This window comes from Sinocyclocheilus rhinocerous, unplaced genomic scaffold (genome assembly GCF_001515625.1).
Source record: "Sinocyclocheilus rhinocerous isolate Xijiao unplaced genomic scaffold, SAMN03320098_v1.1 scaffold886, whole genome shotgun sequence".
NCBI classification, from domain to species: domain Eukaryota; kingdom Metazoa; phylum Chordata; class Actinopteri; order Cypriniformes; family Cyprinidae; genus Sinocyclocheilus; species Sinocyclocheilus rhinocerous.
In genome coordinates this window covers 115,549-125,964 of record NW_015631204.1, presented here as the reverse complement: position 1 = coordinate 125,964, position 10,416 = coordinate 115,549, and positions in this window count along the sequence as shown.

Here is a 10,416-nt window from a genome sequence, read left to right as displayed (position 1 = left end):
CGACAAAAGTGCTATCAAATAGCATTGTGTTGCTCATTGTATGAAAACAAAACATGTATGTTATCTCACACCAAAGTCAAATCAAAAATAGGATATAACCTAAGTTTATACTGGCTAAAGATTAAATGAAGCACATTCCCCTAATATTTTTTGTTTGTTTGTTTCTTTTTTATTGTGGTGACATGTCTGACTGATTTAGGCCTAGGCATAATTGTTATATTGGTAAGAATGATTCTCATTAGAAAAAAGGCTATAATATCGAATCAAACTGCAGGCACATTTGTTTTATTAAAATCAACATAAAGGCCGTACAGCAAATACTATTATTTATAATTCATCGTTTCAAAACAAAAATGTCATTATTACATTAAAGTAACGAGAATGAGGTTGTTTTTGCCGCCATTTTTAAGATCGCAGTTCTTTTTACCGCCGCAAGATGGCAGCGAGTAACAAACAGTACAACGCGAGGAGACGCAGGGTTTGTGTTGAGCTGAGCTCAATCTTTCTGTGGGCTTGTTGCTAATCATTTGTTTACTTTGTTGATCCTTTTTTAACATCGTTTGTAATGCTTGCAGAACAAAACGGTGATGAAGAAATACAGAAATCCTTGTAAATGTGTCACCGTGGTTGTTTTGACAGAAACGAAGAGTTCCTGACGTGAGTTTTTAAAAAAACAAAACAATTTTCTTTCTTTTTTTTGTGTGAAAAATTTGTTTATTTGTTTGTGAAAAATTTGTTTATTTGTTCATCTCTCAATCATCATTGCATTGCAGTAGCCTATGTGTTTTTCCTCCAGATATGATTGGGATAAAGTTACAACATTTTGTGTAAGTAGTCTGCAAGGGCTTAGGTTTGATTTCTGGCATTGCTGGAGTCATAACCGCAAACAAGACATAAACTGTGTCGGAAACCGCTCCCTGTCCACTATATAGTGCGGGTATATATCGGGTATAATCGCTGGATATTAGGGACAAACGGCGTCTCTGCTAAATTCTACACCCTTGAAAATGATAAGTGATGTCCGACTTTGGAAACCATAGTTCTCTCCTTAAATACGAAACATTAATCAAACAACTGATTAATGAATTAATCCAAATTTCACAAAAAGCTTATAGACGTAATTATAATATAAGTCAGACATTGAAGAGTTGCTGTTTTTGTCATTCTTCTGAAGATGTTGTTTGGCCTACCCACACAGAGATTTTGGTCAGATTTTTTTTATTGTTCATCCGATCTCTTTTGGAAACTATCCAAAGTTCTTGTAGTCTTAAAATAGTGAAAGGTGTATATTCATCGTAAGGTCTTTTATAATGAATTGGTTCAATTTTTTGGACTTCAAATTTTGGGCTACCATCCACTCCCATTATAAAGCTGGGAAGAGCCAGGATGTTTTTTAATATAACTCCGATTGTAGTCGTCTGAAAGAAGAAAGTTATATACATCTAGGATGGCTTGAGGGTAAGTAAATCATGGGGTAATTTTCATTTTTGGGTGAACTTTAAGGTGTAAATTTATTACATTTTTGTTGTTGTAACCTGGCAACACATCCCTTATGAAAAAAAAATCTATAGTTAAACCATGGCAACCACAAATTAACCATTGTTTCATTGCTAGTCTTGATGTGAACATTTAATCCGTGCATGTTAAAGGGATAGTTCACCCAAAAATGAAAATTCTGTCATTAATTACTCACACTCAGGCACGTGCACAGGTAGGGCTCAACCTGTGCAGAGCACATGGCCTTTTTGCTCTTACACTCCGAAGTGCCCTTTTTTTTGGAGATGTTCAGTGGATATTCTCCAAAATGGCACCAGGGTGACATGGAGGAGACGAATTGTTGAATAAAGTCGTTATTTTTGTTTCCTTTGCATACAAAAATTATTCTCGTAGCTTCGTAAAATTACGGTTGAACCCCTGATGTCACATGGATTATTTTACCGATCTCCTTGCTACGTTTCTGGATCTTGATCGTGGTAATTACATTGCTGTCTATGGGAGGGTCAGAGAGCTCTCAGAATTGATCAAAAATATTTTAATTTGTGTTCTGAAGATGAAGGTTTTACGGGTTTAGAACGACATGAGGGTGAGTAATTAATGACAGAATGTTCATTTTTGGATGAACTAGGCCTAACCCTTTAATCCGCTGAAAAAAAATTGATCTTTAATCAAAATCTGAACATTTGCTTCCGCTCTGGAATGGCATTCCTTCTCTGATGACGTCACGGCTTGGGCAGAATATCCTTAAACACACCCCTCCAACCATTAGGTTGCTATGAGTGAGAGACAGAGAGGAGGAGCGGTAAAATAAAACCCTGCCCTCTATTCAATATTCCGTTTCAGATGGTAATACGTCACTACACTGAAATAAACTCGGCAGCAACTTCCGGTTCACGCTGACTTTAATGGTGTTTGTAGTAAAACTGTGGTTGCGGTTATACAAAAAAAATAACTTTTTTTTTATAACCTGAACTGTACTGTCTTAATGGTTTGATGTTTTGTGCTATTTAATAAAAGTCCGAAGTCCAAATCTGAATCAAATGATTCGCGATAGGCACTCCAAAGTCCCGATCTGAAACAAATGATAGCCCCGCTCAGAATCAATGATTCGCGATACGCGATCCGAAGCCCCGATCTGAATCAAATGATTTGCGAACCCGCACCGATGCCCCAATCTGTATCAAATGATTTGCGCTCCGAAGTTCCGATCTAAATCAAATGATTCGCGATCCGTGCTCCAAAGTCCCGATCTAAATGAGGATTTGCGAACCATCATTTCAGGTCGTGACTTTGGAGCACAGATCACGAATCATTCAATTTGCAAAGTTCCGATCTGAATCAAAAGATTCACGAAACCGCTCCGAAGTCCTGACCTAAATCAAATGATTTGCGATATGTGATTTGAAGTCCCGATCTGAATCAAATGCTTTGATCCGTGAAGTTCCCAGATTGAATCCGATCTAAATCAAATGATTTGCAATACTGTAGTCCAAACGAGTCGTTCGTTGTAGTTTTTGAAAAGTGGTTTCTGTTAAATAAAATCTCCTTTTGAATTGGACTTTGAGATTTGTAACTTCGCAGATCTTTTTTATGCTCAAACAGCAACATTACAGACTAAAGTTGAAAAAGTGAAAACGCATAATAGGACCCCTTTAAAATCCCGATCTGAATCAAATGATTCGCGATACACGATTTGAAGTCCCAACCTGAATTAAATGATTCGCGATTCGGTTGGAGTGAAACAATGGGCATACAAAAAATTCCGACGCAACTGCTTCGGACTTTCGAAAAGCTCCGTTTTTAAAATCATTACAAGCGATGTCAAAATTAGAAAATGAATGGCTCTCTTGATCTGATTTTTGCAAGTGAATTGCTTGAACTGAATGATCGAAGTGTTTGAATCAATCGTCTAGTGCTTCCAGCGTAAATGACTCACTGAATTGATTCGGTTTGTATGTTCCTGCGCTTTTCGCGTCTTCAGCCATGTTTACACAACACTGTAAGTACTACTACTGGCTTAGCTCGTTAGTTTTATGACATTAACTAGTATAAAAGAAAACGGTATCATCTTTACAAATAAAATATCAGTTTTTCCATTTCAAAGATAACACAATTCTACGAATATTCAGGTGAGGTAACCAATTTACCGCTAACTAGTGAAACACTCCATGAGCTGCGCCTCAGAATGCATGCTAGATGTAAACATTGTGCATTATGATCGAGTTTGTAGCTGAATTCACTGTGTGTTAAATAGTTTGACCATTGCAGTTCAGTTAGTGATAGTTCAATAGGAAATCAGTTGAAAGCATCCAGTCATCTCATACCATTGAAGTGAATGTTAAATGTATCACTATATATTGCATGGGCGTCGCTAGGCCATTTTTAGCGGGGCTATTTCAATCCGCAGACCGCGGCGACGCAGAGCGAGAAACAGAGGACAAGGTGTGTGTTTATCGATAGATTGTTATAATATCTGCATCTGTGCAGTTCTTTGTCATAAATCCAGTTTACAAAATCTTGGGGGAGCAATAATCGGTTCCCGATCTACTGTAGCCTAAGTTTTCACTGCGTTCACCCCTCATCACACCACAGCTGTTTCCTCCAGCGAAAATGAAGCACATATGAACGCATACTTTATAAAACGATTATGTTGCATATTTTCATTTGAAAATGTAACTTTCAATTAGTATCTCACAGAAGTGAGTGCACCCCTCACATTTTTGTAAATATTTTATTATATCTTTTCATGTGACAACACTGAAGAAATGACACTTTGCTACAATGTAAAGTAGTGAGTGTACAGCTTGTATAACAGTGTAAATTTGCTGTCCCCTCAAAATAACTCAACACACAGCCATTAATGTCTAAACCGCTGGCCACAAAAGTGAGTACACCCCTATATACAGAGCCCCCCTAAAATGAAAATCCTAGAATCGCCCCTGATATTATAATAAATATTTGAGAAATAATTTTTGTTTCTGATTGGATTAGTCTATATAGAGTGATAGTCAATGTAAAAAGAGCAAATAGGAGAAGCAGATGAACACAAAACTGCTTAACAGCATAGTTAAAGAGAATAAACTTTATCATTCAAGTGAACTGTGCACGTATGTTTTAAACACTTCGGCCACCTTATATGTTCTTACTCCACCCATGTATTAAATGTACATCCTTAAATGCACGCAGTTTTCTATCATATTTATTTTAACTTCTCAGGTAACACCAACGGTATGGTTTTGATGTACATTACAAGCTTTTTGGCCATATACCAGCAACTGTACCAAATTGCTCGGTTTTGGTTTTAGTATATGAGCCACTTTCTGGATTTCTTGTACTAATTGTACTATTAATGTACTATTTGCATGGATGGCATTGAAAGCAAGTTGAAATTTGGTTTAGAATCAGTTCTCATAAGATTAGCAAATGCCGATAAGTGTCAACCTAAAGCATCGATGTTAAGTATGTGTTTTGATGTAAAGGTCCTTGGGGTCTCCCAAATCCCAAACAGAACATGAGGGTTAACATTTTATCAATGCAGGTCATCAGGACTCCTTCAACATTTGAAACGAAACATGCAGAAAGAGAAAAGGCTGTCTGTTTGACGGCGATTCAATCGATGAAGTTGGCAAACGTGTAGACATGACCTTTTCTGTGCTTCAATCACATGTCCTGAGGGGACTCGCGTCTCTGTGTTTCCTTTACCCTCGCAGCTGATTACGGTAGCCTATGGTGTCATGGCCACAAAGCTGTCTTGCTTGTAAAATATAGCGCTTTAGAGACATTTAAATTAACCATATCTCAAATTTAGAATTAAATAGTTCACCCAAAAATGAAAATTTGATGTAAATCAGACCATCCAAGATGCTCACCAGTGGATCCTCTTAAGTGAATGGGTTGCCTCAGAATGAGAGTCCAAACAGCTGATAAAAACATTTTAAAAATCCACAAGTTATCCATACCAGTCTAATCCATCAATTCATGACTTGTGAAGCGAACGGCTGTGTTTGTAATCCACATTTGTAATCCATCATTGAGGTGTTTTTAGCTTCAAACCATTGCTTCTGCCTAAAATATAAATTTATAATCCATAATATTGCTTCCTTCAGTGAAAAGGCTGTCTTGTGTGAATCAGGAGAGAAATATGCACAGTTCAAGCACTGTTTACAAGTGAAAACAACCCAAAAAATGTTTGCAAAATATCTTAGTGGATTTTGATGTGAGAGGACAGCAATGGGTGGACTTTTTCACTGGAAGAAACGTTAATAATGGATATTGACTCATATTTTGGCCGGAGGCGATGGTTTAAAGTTAAAATACCTTAATGATGGATTTGTTTCTTACAAACACGCAGCTTTTCAACATTTCAACATTTGTTCAAGGCATCAAGGCATTAATTGATGGACTTTAGTGGTGTGGATTACTTGTGGATTATTGTGATGTTTTTATCAGCTGTTTGGACTCTCATTCTGACGGCACACATTCACTGCAGAGGATCCATTGGTGAGCAAGTGATACAATGCTAAATTTCTCCAAATCTGTTTTGATGAATAAACAAACTCCTCTGCATCTTGGATGGCCTGAGAGTGAGTACATTTTCAGCTAATTTTTCATTTTAAAGTTCCTTTAAACAAACCCCACTACTCTATTGCTGTGGTCTGCCATTTGTGGGTGGTGTAGCGATTTATGTTTCTTGGATTTAACCGCAGTGTTGACGAGGCAATTAGGAAACAGCCAGAACAACACTGAACCAGATTTGCTGACCCAGGCAGCAGTTCTTTAAGGGAAAAAAGCATGCTTCAAATATCTAATGAGCTCCGTTGGGTTCTAGCCAGTCCATAGATTGTTCTATTTCTGGACACCAGTTGTTTGTGTCCATCAAATGTAATGGGAAGTTAACATGCATGCACTGCCTGTTGAGACAATTGGTTTGTCTCCATTTAATTTGTTTTCATGCTTTTTTGGAGTCAATATAATCAGTGTTCACCTGAGTAATTTGGTGTTTGTATTCCTGTTGTGTCTGATGATAGTTTGGCTGCTGTTTACCACCCGCGCTGGAGTGAGTGGCTTTGACGTCCAAAGGGTGGGTGCAGGGGTGTAGATTACGCGGGGGACGTGTCCCCCCCACTTTTAATATCATGTAAATTCGTCCCCCGCACTTTTTCGGGCAAGTGTGTTCGCATAGAGGTTTTCAAGAGCCGGTGTGAATAAATATAGATTTAAATTCAAAGAGACAGGATAGTCTGTGCATGATCTGATGTTTTATTCGGACCCAGATTAAGGCAAGATGAACATCGTGGGGCGCTAAACACTCCGTGCAGTGTATGTTTCATTCATACTCAAAGCCGGAGGGCGCTCTCGCGCAGAAAGTCGAACCAGGAAAAAAAATCTTACTGTTCAAAAACTGTTGACTGGTAGGTTGTATAGATTACAGAAATGTTATATTGTAATGTTTTATTTATATATATATATATATATATATATATATATATATTGCCTATATATATATAACAATTCTGTCCCCCTCACTTCTGAAATGATGGCTACGCCCCTGGGTGGGTGTAGGTCATCCCTTCAAGAAACATCAAACCTAGATGTAATTGTGGCCGCCCTTCCAAAATCTTTGATGTCTGGAACCCATGCATGACCAGAGTCTGGTGTGAAATTATAGCAAGGGGTAGACACAGAATATTAATGCTGATGCACAATATGATGATGGGCGAAGCTCAGGAAAACATGTTCAGGTCACATTCCTTATCCTAAAGAAGAATATCTACTACTATTAATTAAAAATTTTATTAATACTTTTATTCAACAAAGATGCATTAACTTTCTGTTTATCAAAGAATCCAAAAAAAAATGTAATTTGAAGAAAAAAAAAACTATTAATATGAAATATTAATAAATGACATTAAATATTAAGCAATTAACAATGATTTCTAAAGGATCATGTGCCACTGAGACTGAAGTAATGATGTTGAAAATGTAGCTTTGCATCACAGAAATAAATATATTCAAATAGAAAACAATTCGAGTAGTGTCATTAAACAAGCAGACAAGACACAATCCTTGCCACTGCAGATTCTCATGAACAATCATAATTATTATTTTTTTTTTTACATAGAAAGTGTGTAAAGCATAAACTGATCCAAAATGCTCTGAGATAGATCACTACATTGCATGCAAACTTTGATTTGAAGTGAAAACGTACTATATAACAACTCCTTGCAACTTTAAAGGGTTAGTTCACCCAAAAATTAAAATTAGCTTGTGTTTTACTTACCCTCGAAGAATCCTAGGTGTATATGACTTTCTTCTTTCAGACGAATCCAGTCGGAGTTATATTAAAAATAGTCTTTGATCTTTCAAGCTGTTTAATGGCACTCAGCGGGTGTTGCAGTTGAATAGTCCACAAGTTGTCAAATAAAGCTCGCGCATTCATAATAAAACGTGCCGCAGACGGCTCCGGGGGATGGATAAAGGCCCCCTGTAGCAAATCCATGAGTTTTTGTAAAAAAAAATATCCATATTTCAAACGTAATAAACACTTTTCTCTCACTTCTGCTGACTGTCATACACTGAAGCAGTTCCGGCGGATGACGTAAGATGCGTGACGTTGTGTGATTAGTGACGAATGCGGAGAGAACAAAACAAAACGCCGGTCACGAATTAGAAGTACAAACCGAAGATTTGCAAAGAAAAATGTCGGAGGATTTCGATATAAACCAAGAGGAGACTGGTTTTCCTTTGCTAAAGTAAGGAAACTTTGCTTCCTTTGCTCCTATTAAACAAACTCACGAGACTAGCATATCTCGGAGGCGCGCGCACTGCACATACTGCACATACGTCATGCGCCTTCCGCCCGGAACGGATCCGCGGATGATAGATAACGGAAGTGAGAGAAAAGTGTTTATTACGTTTGAAATATGGATCTTTTTCTTACAAAAACTCATGGCTTCGCTACAGGGGGCCTTTATTCATCCCCCGGAGCCGTCTGCGGCACGTTTTATTATGAATGCGCGAGCTTTATTTGACGACTTGTGGACTGTTCAACTGCAACACCCGCTGAGTGCCATTAAACAGCTTGAAAGATCAAAGACCATTTTTAATATAACTCCGACTGGATTCGTCTGAAAGAAGAAAGTCATATACACCTAGGATGCTTCGAGGGTAAGTAAAACACAAGCTAATTTTCATTTTTGGGTGAACTAACCCTTTAAGGCATCAATAACATGTCTAAAAATGATATATTTTGAAGCGTTTCATCTCTTAACAACCTCAGCCTGCCCTGAAAGGTTCATAGTTTATTGGTAAAAATCAATTTCTCTATGGAGAAAATGAATGGGATTTTTACTTTAGTAATTGCTCTATTGTCTCCGAGGCAATTTAGATACTCAAGGCCATAGATCTCATTCACTGATAGGATTACAGCTCACTAAAATTGAGCATAACACGTCGATGAGATTATTTAGTGCATTGAGCGTAACTGCTCTTTTGTCCATTACTGTGTTTAGGCCATTCGTTTTGCTCGAAGTGTGGAGAGAGGATGATGAAGAGGAAGACGAAGCATTTTAATGCACTTCTCCTGCATGTTTTGCCTCTATCTATCTTCCTAAGCTTCGTGATTCACTATTAATAACTGAGTATTGTAAATGCAGACAGCTAGGCCTCATCAATCAGGGAATATCTAGGCTATGTATAATTATAATTATTCTATGTAGATGGCTTGGGGTGCTGTGATTAATCATTTGTTAAAGAGGCATTCTTTGATATGTCTGCTTGGACTCCATAAAGCATATCATTAAAACCCATTTAGCCATTCAAAAGACTGAATGACAGGTTATCAAAGACAAGCACAGCCCCGCCTCACACTTCAACTGAAGATGCCACTGTAGCATCTGATTATATCAAGACTTAAATTAACACGACTCTGTGCGCACCAGGTCCCGGGGAGCCGCTCTCGTCGAGTGAGTGATGCTCAAAGATCCTTTCAAGGTAAATCATATTCTGGCCTTTGATACGGGGTGGTTGGAGAGCAGGTCTGAAAATGAGAACATGTGGACTTTAGGGTTCTTTATCATATGTTTGGAATTCAGAGCCATCATTGGGTGAACAATGGGCCAAAATGTATACAATTCACCTTCAAAGGGATATTTTTTTAACCTTATTTCCCCCTAAAAGGTTTATAGCAGTAAGGGTACATATTATAGGTACTGATATGCATATTTTAGGCTTAAATTAGGTACAAAGTTGTTCTTTTAAGGGTACAAGCTGTTTTTTCTGACAGTATAGTGTTTACACTGCAAGGCTCGGCAATAAGTTTTTTTATTATTATAGTAATATCCAGCTTTTAATGCAAATTAAAAAGCAGATAATTCATTATCTGTGAACATTAAATTAATAAATTATTTTTGTGAAGAAAATGTAAATATTTAATTGTATAATTATAATTAAATAAATAATAATAAAATGTATAATAAAAAACATTATAGAATTTAATAAGTATATTTTTAAAATATATATTTGTATTAGTGTTGTCAAACGATTAATTGCGATTAATCGCATCCAAAAATGATATACATGCATGTGTGTGCATTTATATATACATAATAAATATACACAGTACACACACATATATTATGCAAACAAAAACTTTTATTTTGGATGTGATTAATCGTTTGACAGCACTAATTTGTATGTATTAACATTTTTTAAATATATGATTTGGATGTACATAAAATGTTTTTTTTGCTTGGTTAGACTGGTTTTCTCTCTGATTTAAATAAAAAGAGTCATGCTCTTGTCTCGCTATTTCTATTACATTCCAAAGAACATATTTTATGTGCACCCAAAAACACATTTATTATATTAAATAATTTCTTATTTTTTATTTGCAATAATAATTACTATACAGTAACTTAA